A 15,541-nucleotide genomic window follows, 5' to 3' on the forward strand; every position below is an offset into this window, starting at 1 on the left:
CCAACATAGTTTATTTTGCCTGTCACGGCTCTACACGAAGACAGTAAAAAGGTAACAAATAAGGCAATATTCCCTCCTTCCCCTTCCCTCTCCTCCCCTCCACTTCCTTCCCCGACTCTCTCCTCCCCTATACTCCCGTACATTCCCCCCACACACACTCCCCTACACTCTCCTCACCTACACTCCCCTACACACACCTCCCCTACACACTGCTCCCCTACACTCCTCTACACTCTGCTCCCCTACCCTCTTCTTCACCCAGTTCCCCTACACTCCCCTACACTCTGCTCCCCTACCCTCCCCTACATTCTGCTCCCCTACCCTCTTCTTCACTCAGTTCCCCTACACTCCCCTACACACACCTCCCCTACCTTCCCCTTCACTCTGTTCCCCTACACTCCCCTTCCCTACACTCCCCTCCACTCTCCTCTCCTACACTCCCCTATACTCTCCTCCCCTACGCTCCCCTACACTCTCCTCACCAAACAATCCCCTCCCCTACACTACCCTACACTGCCATACACTACCCTACACTCCACTACACTCTGCTCCCCTGCCCTCCCCTGCCCTCCCGTGCCCTCCCCTGCCCTCCCCAGAACTCCCCTGCCCTCCCCTGGCCTTCCCTCCCCTCCCATTCTCGTTTTTACCCTTCCCTCCCCTCCCTCCCGTTCTCTTCATTCCCTCCCCTTCCCTCCCGTCTTCTCCTTTCTTCTTCTCCTCTCTTCTCCTTTCTTTCACAAATTGCAATGGAGAACAGGGAGAAGCATCACTTCCAGTCACTTCCGTCGTTCTCGTAGCTTGTGTCACTGCCTGATTCGTGGCAATCCATCAGCAGTATCCAGAAGCGTTCCAGCTGCTGTGCTACTAGGTGAGCAGCAGTCTCCAAGGGGCAATCACGGACTTCTTGCTGTGGCTCGGACACGGCACTTTCAAGTCCACCCTGGCTTGGCCATGTCCTCTTGCTACGTCCCCACCTACATTACAGTTCTGCTTAGAAGCCGAAGCACGGTGCTGAAGTAGTTCCACTCCTTCCATTTGCAATGATTGAGTTTGTCTAGCCAAGTGGTTTCTGTCCATAGAACACAAGAAAGAGGTTTTGCTTAGAAACAACGCAAGGAGGACTTCTTTTCCACATGGGCAAGGAATAGTCACGCTTTTCTAATGGAGACTCTAGTGGAAGAGAGAATGACAGATCATTCCGAGAGCTTTGAAATATCCCTTGGGGATGCTTAGTGCAGAGGACCAGAGGAAAGCTGTCCAAAGGACACCAGAGAATCACTCTGAATTACTTCCTCACAGACACATGTCCTTACTATGTCTGATATGGCTTCATGTCTGATATGGCTTCAGCTGGTTTCAGGGTTCTTGTTCACCTAAAACCTAAATTCGGAGTTGTAAATGAAGATGGAAAGATTGACAAATGTATAAATCACTGATGGGGAAAAAAAAAAAAAAGAAAAAAAAGTGCTTTGAGAACTTTGGCCATTAGCCCTGGAAAGCATCAAAGTACTGTCCTCTGAAGCAAATGCCTTCTTCTCTTGATACCTAAAGAGGTAAATCAATCCAATGTTGTAACATTAGAAAAGCAAACACTAAACACAAGCAAAGGAGAAGAACACAAGTAAGCAACTGCAATGCCTATGGGGCTATTGCAGGGTTAGGCAAAGAACTATTGTACCATGAAATCTTGGGATAGAAGAAATATTATGTGCATTTTTTACTGTTTCATTTGTTGAGCTAATTTAGAAGTGGATATAAAATTGTTTTCTTTTTTTTTTTTTCCTCTTGAGTTCACTCCTTTTTATAGGATTTCATAATAGAATAGATATATACTAAAAAAAAAAAAAAAAAAAAAAAAAAGATTCCAAGCAGGTAATCATATTCACAATTATTTTTTCAATCCAGAAACAATAGCAAGGATGAGCTGAAAAGTATTTCTATGCCATTAGAGTGTCAAGGTGTGTCCCATACGTTAGTAACAGTCAGAGGATTCATTTTGGAGAACAAAAGATATCTTGAAAGAAGTAAAGACAGAAGTAAATATGTATGCATGTACATCTCTCTCTCTCTACAGAAACCTAAGAAACTCGTATGCAGGTTAGCTTCTTGCGCTCTCTTCTCAAAGTTCTAGTGAATACAGCATCAGTGTGTGTTCCAAACATTACCCTCAGTCCAGCACGGATACACACGAGAGGTCAGTCTGCAGGTTGTGCAGGCCAAGAAACTGCTCTGGCTTGATGGGAAGAGCCAAGGCAGAAGTTGCTGTCAGAGAAAAGATGCTGTCAAAGCGTGTCACGTCCATGCTAGAGCCTCTGTCCCACCATCTAGCTCTACTGCATCTAGATGCATCTATACTAGAGCGTCGCTACTTAGCCAGTCTGGGGGATCTTAGGAGCCTTCTGAAGACCCAGAGGAGGGGCTCTTTGTCCTTTCTGTTTTAACAGCCAGTGAAAACTCTTAGCGTTTGACACAGAGTGGCTGAAAAACACAAAGTGGACTTGCAATCTTCACAGCTTCGAAGCAAGTGGAGATTGTGGAGGTTGTGGAGTAACCAAGGAAACTGTTGATCTAGAAGCAGCCTACAGATTGTGTTTAGCCAGGGCCTTGTATTGCCCTTCTGGCTGATCTGCCAGCAATTCAAGAAAGTCTCCCTGGCAAGCCAGCCCTGGAGTCACCCAAAACTTGGTGAAACCCATGAGATTAGAAAGGAGACAGTTGCACTCCATAAACTGCAGGTTTCTGTGCTTTTGGCTTGCTTGCTTGCTTGTTTTCCAGGCTGAATTGGATTAGCTGGACAAGTTGGCAGCTGCCTACAGACAAATACCTTATCAGGAGTCTAAACTACGGGATTGCTCTAACTGAGAACAATGAATTGGACTTGACGTTCTTAGGAAGTCTTTCCAGCTACGCTTTCTACCACTACAGAAATGCACCTGATTCTTTCACAAAGCTTACGCGTGCTGACTGCAAATAGTCCTCATCATTCTCCATTGCCTTCCTCATCTCCATTCTCTTTTGGCCCGTGAAGCTTTTCCGAGCAGAGATGAAGAGCAGCTCTAATACGCAGTCTGGGATTCTGCAAAGGAAAAGAAGAATCCTCCTGAAAACTCTTTGCAACCTCACCCACCATCCCCAAAGCAAAGAAGAGCAAAAGAACACCGCTTGATCACAGCAAGCATCAACTCGAGCATAGGTCTCCTGCAAGTGTAGCGGGGTTCAACAGCTGCCGAACAAGCTTAAGGAGCACACCCAGAATCAAGTCCATCAAACCGTGTCTTCAAACAGGTGCTTGAAAGAGTTAGGTTTTCTTAGGCGTGAGGAATGAAAAAGAAAGCAAGAACTGACAACTTACCAGCACACAGTTTCCCTCGAGCTTGCTTGGCTTCATTCCGCACCTGAGGCTGGGCTCCCAAGCAGGATTGAGCAGCATTGTGCAGAAATGCCAAAGCCTCCCCAGCTGTGCTGGATCTTCAGCCCGAAGGGCTTTGGCTCTGTTGCCTCCTCAGCAACATGGGCAATTGCCAAGGCAAGCCGGAGTCCAGCAGCTTGACTCAGGAAGCACAGCCCCCCCTTGCCACCGCTTGCCGCTCACACCAGGAGCCCCCGCGGTGGTGGCAGCCGTTGCGCGGCGCTTGGTGCAGTGCGGTGCGTTGCGGGCAGAGGGCTGCGGGCTCCTTCTCCTCGGGGGCGGCTCTGCCATGGGGCGTCCGCCACGGGGCTGCTGAGGCGGCGGGGGGCTCCGTGGGGGAGCGGAGGGCGACGTGCGCTGGGGCTGGGATGGGCCTGGGGCTGGGGCACCGCGCCGCCGCCGCCATGCCAAGCAGCACTCCTGGCATCTGTGCTGCAGAGCCAGCCAGTGTGATGCCTTGGCGTTTGTGACTTCACAGAATCACAGAATGTCTACGTTGGAAGAGACCTCAAGACCATCGAGTGCCAAACAAAGGCAACTCTGCATTTCCTTCTTAAACACCCGGTTTCTTCAGAAAAACAAAACAAAACAAAACAAAACAAAAACAAAACAAAAAACACAGAACTTCATCCCTCACACGGGATTCCCGAAGTGAGCCTGCAGGGGCTGCCAAAGGCAGCAGCTCCTCAAGCACTGCTCCCACATGGCTCCCTACCACGGGCTACATCCATCCCCCAGGAGCAAACTTGGTCAAACTAAGCCCCTTTGGAGATATTGGATGGCAGGCCTTACCAAATGCCGGACAAAGGAGAAGATCTAACCCATTTCGGAAACCAATATTTGCAACATCTTACAGTTTGGTGCAAGCAACTAGAACAAATCAATGTTTTAGGCACTAGACCTTTTATTTGCCTCCCAAGGGGAAGGATGCACTTTAATCAATATTAGTTGCTGTATGTGTGTAAATGAGGCAGGAGGAATTGAGACTGAGCACGAAAACATTTGGGGAAAGACTATGGTAATAAGGTGATTAGTCTAAGGTGATTACATAAGGTAATTCAAGATGACACCTCCTGGGGTTTTCGAGAATTATGCAACAAAATCACCTTTTTGGTTACCCAACTTTTCTTGGCTTAAGCAATCGTTTAGAGGAATCCTGATCTTCTTTTTAAGAGTAGTAGCCTTGACTTGTGTAGTGGTACAATGTGCATTTTGGTGCTGTATGAAGGACTAGATTATGATACCTGGAAGTGTAACTGAAACAAGCACCAAGTCAAAACTGGTAAGAATTTAATGAAAACTTTTAATCAAGAAGGATTGTAATAAGCCAAAGAATTTGCTTAGGCTCAAGAAAAGGGGGGACTTGAGACAGGGAACAAGATAAAGACTGGTGATTCCTAGGTCTGAGCTAGCACCATTGTATGTTAAGGACCCGAAAGACAAGGAAGTAAAAGACTGTGTCTTTTACTTTCCGCTGGCTCTTTGCTTGTAATACAAGCTTCACCATTCTAACTTGCAATTTAGGCAATCTTAAAACAACTGAACCATGACAGTAAAATATGAAATTCTTCGTATTTTCAAAAGTAGTCTGCAATTTCATTAGCAGAACACACAAAACATAGTCTTTGAATGTGACTTTAATGTACACAGGGATTTTTGTTATTTTTAAAGCTCATCACTTTTTTATTACATTGTATTATGCCCCAAAATATATTCAGAGGAAAGATAACTAAAGGTAATTATACAAAAATACTGAGCGCTTCTTACAAACGTTACAAACATATGGATTTGAAAAAGTTAGAAATTCACAGGGACATTCATCCTTCTACATTTCGCTACAGTTTGGCTGCGATGGATGTTTCCTCACAGCAAAACATGTCCTGGACTACATGCTTCTTTGTGTATTAGACACAGAATAATCTTCCCCATGCTCATTTACAGTCCAACCTGTGCAATATTCATGTTCACACTGCCACAGCATACTTTCGAGTAACGAACCTCTAGGCTTATTATCCTGCCTGGAGAGCTAAACCTCAATTCACTCTGGTAGCAACAGATGCATATGTGACCAGCATCTACGTGTTACAAAGACATGGCACTACCTCAAGTGTGACGAAATAGAACCATCAGTTAAGAGGAAGAATGAGTCACACTGAGCCTTAAGACGAAACACGGGGCCAAGAAGGCTGCACTGTGCATGTGAAGTGGTGGTGGTGGCAGTGTGAGGTGTAAGACAACCAAGATAATGACAATGATTAAACCATTTTTGCTTCTACACTAGAACTACTCCATTTTAAGTTTGAGTTGTGGTTAGTAGGACCTGGAACAATCAAAAAAACTTTTCATAGTTGTTTGTTGGTCCTTTTTTTTTTTTTTTTTTTTTTTTTTGGTCAAAGCATAGATCACATTAGGAAGCTTATCTTCTTACTACAAATATCTAGGTCTTTTAACCTTAATAAAGAATGATTTTAGTTAACTGGAAGTATGGACCTCCTCATTGACAATCTTCCAAGAAATAACTTCTATGAAATCAAGTGCCGGCAGCAAAATCAAGTTGATTGTTTAAAATACTGGCATCTAAAAGCATAGCATATTACACATTTGTTAATTATAATGCCATTCAGAGTCTTTCAGATCATAAAATACCGTTTTCTCAACCACAACAGTGTGAGACTGTAGCTTCTGAAATTATGCTCGAATCCACAGAAAACCAAACACGAATTTAGAACAGTGTTATACCACTGCCTCTATTACAAACTGATGTTGTCTCTCCTTTGCAAGTGAGGGGAGATGTAGTACCTTCCTGGATAAGAGTTAGTTCAGTAAAAATATGAGTTTTATGTCTATCTGATATACTTCTGTCTGTTTGCTACCCCTCAAATGATCTACTGACAAACACAAAAGCATTTTAAGATCATGTACTTACATTTAGTAGGTGCCATTAGTTGATGGGGTGACTCTCCAAAAAAGCCCTTCAATTTCTTCTTCAGCTCTCTGCTGGTTTTCTCTAGAGTAAAAGAAGTCTTTTTCCAGTTGCTGGACTTTTACTTCATACTCTTTCAAGGTTTCTGCAATACCTTCACCATCTTGTTCTAGGGCAAGTAAAACTAGTATGAGAATCAAATCTTCACTTCACTTCTCTGTGCCAAAATCAAGATGCCCAGCTAGAGAATGTCCTGTATTTTGCTGACACTCTGCTTTCAGGGTGTACATTTAAACTAGTATGACAGAGGAGCAAAAAGCCCATGCCAACCCCAATTCTCCATTTTAATAGGAGCATTTAGAGGATAAAGATCAAGGGGATTGCTATCTTTCACCTTTCCAATGTCAACAAATTGAATATAAAAATGTGACAATTCTGACCGTTTTTTACAAATGGTCAGCTTTTTTCTTTTATACAAGCACCTTGTGTCTGTTCATCAGCATCCTACACGACATCAGAATTAGTAACAGCCAAAATGTTATCTTTCTACCTCATATCTTCTTTTTTCTTTCATATGAAACACAGTATTTCTCAACAGTGACTAAAGATAATATCTGCTGTACAATTCCCCTTGGAAAACAAACAAGCACCCTTGAAATGATGCAGTATCAACTGTAGTTTTTTCTCATGTTCTCTGTGTTGTAGCATCAGCTGCCTGTCACACTGCAACTTGATGTGCTCAAGTGCAGATTCCAATTCACGTTTTATATTTTCCTGGTCTATGACCTTCATCTCCTGTTCTTCAGTCTGCAGTTGTAATTTACGTTCAGACTCTCGCAGGCCAACAATCTAAGACAATCTAATACACTTCTATCAAACCATTTCAACAAATGCTTTTACAGTTCTGCTTAATAGATGAATGGATACAAAAGCAATTGTCTGTATAAGCTGTAAGCTTATACTGGAAACAGATTTGCCTGCTGACACGAGTTCACACTTCAGAATTGAGCTCTGTAGATTTTGATCACATGGACTAGTGGATTTTTTAATGCCCTGTGCAGAACTTAAACTGATACAAGAATTTTTTTCCTGTTTCTGGAAAACTGCCAATTTGTGTACCACAGACAACTTGTTCACAAAATCACCCAAGGTTCACCCATGGGCAAAGAGAGACACCAAGTCCTAATGCATTTCTTTTTTATGTTTCCAGGTGTCATTACGATTCTTCAGTATATGGTGGTAAGCGCTTGTTTGCAGAAAGATTTTATAATGGATTTGGAAAAAAGAAATACTATCCTGAGGTTAATAAAGACTGCAGGTGGGAAGAATTTCAATACGACACCACTGTTTAAATATGTTGCTACTTGAGAAGTTAGCAGCATAAAGCAGTGGAAAGGAGCAAGGAAATTTCCAGAGTTGCAACACCTTTTAAGCTAATGACACCAAAACAAGATACAAACAAGTAATAGAAAAGCATCCTTTTTTATGTTGATGTCAAGATGCAAAATATCCAAATTAACAACAGATGTGAGTAACCTAAGCAGGCTTTCAAGGAAAGTGGATTAAATTGACTTTACTTCTTGACACTATTTCCTTTAACTATTTAGTGCAATAACAGGTAATAGGATAAAATATTGATCATTAGCCAAAGCAAACCTTGTTAAAGTATTTGAAGAGGATAGCTCTGAGCTCATCAGCAGACAAGGAAACTAGTTTTCCTATTGCATTATCCTCACTCTGTGAAAGGATCTGTGAAGAGGATCTAAGCAAGTACTGGCGACTCTGAATACTTTCATTCTTGTAATTAATAGCAGCCTCCAGGGCTTCAATTCCTTCTTCCAGCTGCAAAAGGACATGTTCTTCCTACACAGAAACACAGGAGTGAGATTGTAAAAAAAGTACAAAACAAACCTTTGTGTGCATAAGACATTAACTTCATTCTCAAAGGTGAATCTAAATTGAAGAGCAAGACTAACTAGTAGTAGTACAGAGAATGGAATGGGAAAAATAAGAGGAAGAGTACAAATCTAGAACCTGCTTGGAGCAAGCAGGAAATGTCTTGATATCCCTTCCACAGACCAGAGTTCAAACAAATGGTTCATCACCACAAAAGCCTACATTCTATTCTTCCTCCATTTTCCCCTCCCCACAATTTGATGACTTCTATTACTTTTTCAGTTGAACTAGTTTTCTAATTAGCGATTAATGAACCAATCAGATCTGTAAGCAGTTTGGTGACCATTATCTGTGCAGGAAGGTGGCAGAAATTCACGCCCTGAAGTATTGCAGAAGATTCTGTGGAGTGAAGCAAATAGGATTCTTTCTGGCATGCTATCAGCTCAGTAATAGGCCCCAACTGCTGCTTCTCAAGACCTAAAACAAAACTGTGTATTTGACATCAATTTATTCAATCTTCAACTTAATTATACTGATCAATTCAAGTGTGTAACATCCACAATATGGCTTATCTTCATTGTAACTATATGGAGGCCTTCAGGTGAGGTTTGGTCTTTCACAAAAGCCTATGAAAAAAAAAATCAAGGGACATCACTATTAGAGTACTTCACCTTGTTTTATGTCCTGATAGGAAAATAGCTGCCTAAGATAAATTGATGGACATCCTGTTTCATTATTTCTAATTATAGAATTGTTAGGCCAGCGACATTTGTCCGGACTCTAGCTAAAGTAAGTAAGTCCCTCTGAAAGTATATGTTGTTCACTGTTATGGAAGTAGTGCCATTATAGCAGTATTTTCATGTTGGCTGTTAACAAAAACACACAACCTCAGTTCCTTGATTCTCTACTGTCTAATACTGGGAGACATTTTAGGTCATGATTGGAATACTTTATTATACAACATTGCCTAAAACTTTGATGTATCTCAGAGATAGTTACTTACTTCAGCTGACAACACTTTTCAGTTACCCTCTTTCAGTTTCTCATCCACACTATTTCTTCTTCTGAGTAGCTGATCCCTTTCCTTCTGAAGAACCTGAATTTTTTCCAGAATGTCTGTCTTATCTTCAGTAGTGCTGTCCTGAAGCTGCATACTTTTATCACACAATTCCTGGTCCAGCATACTTAAGCGAGTAGACAATTTCATACTATCTTTGTTTAAAGCCTTTAAAAAAAAAAAAAAAAAAAAAAAAGAGAGAGAGAGAGAGAGAGAAAGAAATAAGAGGAAGAATGAAAGAAACCGTAAGTATAAAACTCCATCCCCATAAACATGTACATGAGACTGTCGCATCCTAATGTGGAAGACCTGTCTACTTCTTGTAAAGGGACGCCATTTAGGCTAAGTAGACAGCTACCATAAAATTTACTATTTAATCAAAAGATGAAAGAAAACAAAGAAAAGCAATGTGCAGTTTTCTACATATCTTACATGAGTTAGTCATTACGGTGACAATGACATTTCAATTTCTGTTTCTCAGTAGCCAAAGTAAATAATACAGAATGTTTCTCTGCCATGTTCTCTACTTTGCAGGCATTGAGCAATTTTTTAGATATCGTTATTTAATGTGCTGCAATAACAGAACTTTGGAAGTCAGATTTTGTTTTGTTGTTAGAATTTCGGGGATATCATGTAAATAAAGGTTATTACATTCTATTATTCATGTTTAAAATGTTCATTTGATCAAGCCACACAATAATGTAATGGCAGCGCTAGAGATACAAGTCGCATGGCTTAAACCTCTTCTGTTATCCGGCTGCCCTCCTCCCATAGTCTTTTCAGGCAGCTCTACAATTGTGTTAAATTTCTTTCTTTCTTTCTTTCTTTTTTTTCTTAAATCACCTGGCTAGATCTCAGTTTCTTGATTTCTAGGAGGCTCTTCTCTTGCAATAATGCTTCTTTTTTAGCTACAATGGCTTCTCTTTTCTTTAAATCTTCTTCTAGTTCTGCTAACTGTTGGTGCTGTTGAAGAATTCTTTCCATTTCTTCATCCAGCCATTTCTTTTGCTCTTCTAACTTCTACAATTTAAACAGAGATCCAGAGAGCATTAACGAGGACTATTTGGGTCAGAATTTTATGACTATGTTTTTCCTCTTTTAGAGTAACTGATAAAACGTGAGAAATCAACATTTCAATTCTTAACATTAAGTGATCAACAGAATCCTGATTCAGGATAATACAGAAATAGGACTGACTTAAGGAGAGGCTCAGCAATGTTATATTACTACATCTTATGCAAACAATTTTATCAGATGCTTTTAAGGAAATGTATTATTTTCCTAAAAACAGTTATAGAAATAGATGTCATATATAGAATGACAACAACTAAGTTTGAAAGGTACCACAAGAAATCAGCTAGCCCATCCTCATTGCATGATTCTTGCCCAAGACCAAGATTTGTGGAAAAACACATCGTGATGAGAAACTGCGATGCTGAAAGAAAGAAAAAATGGGAGTTCTGATCCTGCTAGCAGAGTCTATTATAAGTCTCTTCTGAAGCAATGGTTTATCAGTGGGCATATTGCTGGTATGGCTAAGAAGTTGCTTTTATTTCGTTTTTTAAATTGATTTTCACCTCTAAAGACTTTGGTTAACTCATGAAACTCTCATGTTCCAATGTCTAGTTCTGAAATCATGCAGGTAGCACTGTTGCACAGGAAACCTACTATTCTAACACTGTCATGAACAACCAAAACCATAGCCGTCTGTCATATTTGTCAGATGGGAAAAGAAATAAACAAACAAACCGTGCAACATTTATAACAGAGCTCATCAGAATCACCTTCAAGCCTACCAGACAACCAAACTCGTTGAATTTCCAGCTATCTGAATTACTACCTTTGACAAGTCATAGAAAAAACAAAGACATTACAGCCCTCTCCTTTCGTTCATTCAAAACCAGTTAAAGAGCTTCTTGACTTGTCTCAGTTTTTGCTACAAAAAAAAAAAAAAAAAAAACAATTTAAAAAAAAAACAGGGGAGGGAGGACGGAATACTCTTCTTCCAAACGCTTTACAAAGATGACACGGGGTGAATAAAGACACCTTTCTTTTCAGTGTCCACACAGATTTGGAATAGATTAGCTACCTCTGATTTCTGTAAAGTCCACACCGAGTTATTTTTCTTCTTTTTAAATGCAGCAATCTCTCTGTCTTTAAGAATCTTCTGTTGCTGTTCCATCTTAAGCTGAAGTTCCTCTAAACAAAAACAAACAAACAAAACTTTCTTTCTGCCTCAGTCAGTGTGTTTTTCAAACACATTTAATGACAGAATCTACACAATCATGAAATCAGAAATATTGAACTAATTTACATGCAAAATTGCAACTCAGGGCTAGACATCACATAATAACATTCAAAAAAATAGCTGAAGAGAAAGGAAGAATGAAGATTTCTGTGAAAATACTTATACACAATTTCTTCAGTGTCAAGTAAGCAATTACTTAAAAGGACAAAATCTGGTAGTATAGTACATTGCCTTTGGGAAAACAAAGGTCAAACTGGTTGATCTTATTCTTTGTCATAAGGAAACAGAAAGAATCCTACTTTAATTTGTAGCTGGTCCCGCTGAAGCTCTGCTTCTAGTTGCTTCTTTTTTTTCACTCTCCTCACGCAGTCTTTTCTCTAGCAGGGTCTGCTGATGCTTCATCTGAGCCACGTTCTGTTCAAGTTCTATTGCTCGTTTTTCACTTTGGTTAGATAGAGAAGCCAGATTCTTAGTGTCTTGCTTCTTCTTCTGTAAGGCCTGAATGTTCATGGAAAATTTCAGCTTAACAACAGGAAAACTTAAAACTAAAACCCGACTCAGGTTAATTCTCTATTTCACTGAGTTAGGACAGTGAGCAAGACTTGCTACATTTTGCCACAACAATCACACATTATCTCTAAGGTCTCTGAGCCTTCGTAAAATCATCAAAGACAGAACTATCTAACTACTTAGTTGTTAAATAGTAGTGGGTATAACTGTGTGAAGGTTCTCATTGGCTACTTCAATCCAACTAGCTTCAATTGTGTGAAGCTGGTGAGAGTTTCACAAGCAGAGTGTACGGATTTCAAAGGTGATGCTGAGACAGGAATTTGCAAATCCTAATGGTCATATTGGAAATACCTGCACTTTCAGCTTAGCTGCATCCATCTTCTTTCGGAACTCTCTTTGCAGCTTGGCTTTCTCAGCTCCTTATTCTCCAGCTCCTGAAGCTGCTTTTGAGTTTCGGCCAGTTCCATTTTGGCCTGCTCGGATTCTTGCTCCGGTTTAGTTATCTTCAAAGAATATTGCCTGCTTACACACTCTGCATCCTTACCTTAAAGACATCATATCCAAATAGTTTTAAAACAGCAAGCTAATAATTTGCAATGTATCACTTAAACCTGTAATTGAATCGTTACTTACTTCATCCTGATTAAACCAAAAATTTCTGAGACATTTTACAAACCTAAACAAACAGCTCCCTTATAACACTGAAATATAGATGAACAAAGGAATCTTAAATCTGAACTCTTCATAAATCATCTGATGTCACCAAAGAAAGTAACACCTGAGTGCCACATCAAGTGAAAATTTTCTGCCTACTGCAGTCCTTGACAAAATAGCTTGCCTGTATTATTATGTTTTTTGTTGTTTGTTTGTATGTTTGTTTGTTTGTTCCCCAGAAGAATATGCTACATATTTCTCAGCTTTCAACTTGGTAATCAGCAAAAAACTCTCGATTGTGTTTCTACTGATTTGCCCTGTTCGGGCAATCTGATTTGCTCTGTTTGGGATTCCGTAAGTACTGTTACTGGGGGCGCACAATGTTTCTCAATGCCAAAAGACTGCCTCAGGAGAATATGTACACACTAGAAGAGTGTGATTGAAACAGGTAAGCACAGATCTTTAGGGTCATCACAATGATAAGTTTCTGGCAAGCATATATATATCAGGACAGGTGTGTAATGATATAGGCTAACAGGGACACTGACCTTTTCCCTCATCCACTTCTGACTCCTGCTTCTCTACTGCTATGATGGCAATGCAAGCATTCCCAGCACAGTGTCGTATCTTCTCTCCTATCCCAGACACTGGGTGACAAACACATGTCCATGAAGAGATCAGTTGCACTAAGCATACATGAAAAATTACACTATAGGTGGACAAACACAATAAGCTACAAAACACAAAAAAATATTTAACAAACAAATCTGCAGATCACAGCTGAGTAGGACACAATAAAAATTTGCAGCCTTCAATGCACTCATAGCAAGTAATTCATAGAAGTTAGGAAACTGTAAGTTACCAGAAGTATTCCCGCAGAAGAAAATTACCCAAAAACTAAGATATGCAGGTCTTCAGAAGTTTTGTGTCTTTTTTCTTGCTTATTTCTGAATGTCTTCATTTCAATTTTTCAGTCACTTACCTGTTCTTACTAATTCCTTAATAAGTTCTTCTTTCATTTTGATGTTAAGTGCAAGTTCTCCCATTTTTTGCTTGGCCTCAGTGAGTCTCAACTCTGAATTCTTTAACTTCTGCATGTTAAAAACATGACTTTTCTGGAGGCAGTTGATTTCTTCACCTTGAAAGAAAACAAAACAATGTGGAGACCAAAAAAAAAAGGAATAAAAAAGGAATAAAAGGAATACACTCTTTAGCCAAAAGACAGTGATCTGAAATATAGTATGTATAGAATTCTTACAAATGAAGCGAAAGAGCCAAAAAGAGAGAGTATTGCAAAGAGTCTTTTCCCTGCCGTCTAAATATGGAAATGACAGCATGCATTAGCATTTCAAGAATGCTAATGAATGCTAATCTGAGAGAGAAAAAACATATTTAATTTAAGCATTTTCAGTGCGTCTCTGATGAAATAATAGCATGTTTCCTTTTCTTGAACTAGTACTAGATTTGTAGGTCAAGTGCTTTCTCGCTAGTAAGTAGTACTCAAACATTAAGGTCACTGATGTCAATTTCAGAAAAGGGAAAAGGAAAATAATTAAAAAATAAATTTATGTTGAGCTATAATGAAAAAAGTATTTGTAGCAAATAAAGACATTTTGATGAGAAAAATAATTACATGTGATAAAGACATTATTGCATATTCTAGTATTATATCTAACACAATTTACTCTCATGACTTCCATTTTACCTGTGGCTGTATCAGTCTGTGGCACAGATTTGTCACATAAGCTGGACTTGTCAACTTGACATTTCATGTCACTTTGCTCAAAGGGAAAGCACAGAGAAGCCTGTTTTCGTGTCCATTTTTTGTTTATTGAATGCCTAAGAAAGAATGGAAAACATGATACATTCTAAACACAAAAGGATTTTTTTTTCTTTTAACTTTATATAAAGTACATGATATTAAAGAGAAGAGTGCCAAACTGAGAAAGCTTACATAAGCATTTGCACCTTCTTCTTCCCATGCTTGATCTTGTTGGATGATGTCCCCAAAACAAAGATCATGCAATCTTTATCGCATCAAAAAAATGTGGTTTTTAAACTAGTTTCATAATATGCCTAGTTGGTCCTGCAAATTTATTTTAAGTAGTATCACAAATGGCCTCACATTACAGTAGGATTAGGCAGTAATATTATATTTGCTATATATTTATCTGTAACAAAAGTTAAAGAAAAAATTACCTAAATGAGAAAAAAAAAATAAATTACTTTTGACTGTCTGTATTTTCTTTCTCTTCATCACTCTGATAGAGAGGTGGCAGTGAAGGACTTCATCTTGATCTTCTATGTAGCTCAGTATCATCTGGCTACGAGCACGGAATCCTGCCATCATCCGAGCCAGGGAAAAAGCAGGGGGACTGGTATACACCTGCCAAAAAGCGCCCAAAAAACACTTGGAATAGTTCAGTAATTCTTTATTGATATTCCAATAGTATTTCAGTTTAAAAGTCTTTCACTACCTGACCTTGTATGCAAAATTGCAGGTGTTTAAATAATATTTCTGAGTACCTGTGTACCAGAAGGTTTTGCAAGAGAAGGTTCTGCTTAGAACACTTGTCCCAAGTGCAAAAGAAGGTACTGTTACCAACTTATTACCCAAAATGTTCAGTTTTTCAGTACAGAATAATCATTCATTTTGGGAATGCTTCCTATCTGAACTGTTAAACATTGCACAAAAAGATCACTAAAGACTACAGCTTTATGACTGTGATAAATTCTGTGTTTTAAGTCAATTTGTATGGGGCTTTGAGCAACCTGATCTAGTGAAAGGTGTCTCTGTCCATGGCAGAGTTGGACTAGATGATTTTTAAAGGTCCCTTCAAACTC

General features: G+C 39.7%; 1 pseudogene; it reads right to left on the reverse strand.

Moving 5' to 3' along the window:
* Positions 1-670: 670 nt before the first annotated feature.
* Positions 671-15,541, reverse strand: part of LOC113840438 (kinesin-like protein KIF27) — a 39,804-nt pseudogene continuing 24,933 nt past the window's right edge.

Source organism: Anas platyrhynchos, chromosome 22, assembly GCF_047663525.1.
Source record: "Anas platyrhynchos isolate ZD024472 breed Pekin duck chromosome 22, IASCAAS_PekinDuck_T2T, whole genome shotgun sequence".
In the NCBI taxonomy this organism is placed as follows: domain Eukaryota; kingdom Metazoa; phylum Chordata; class Aves; order Anseriformes; family Anatidae; genus Anas; species Anas platyrhynchos.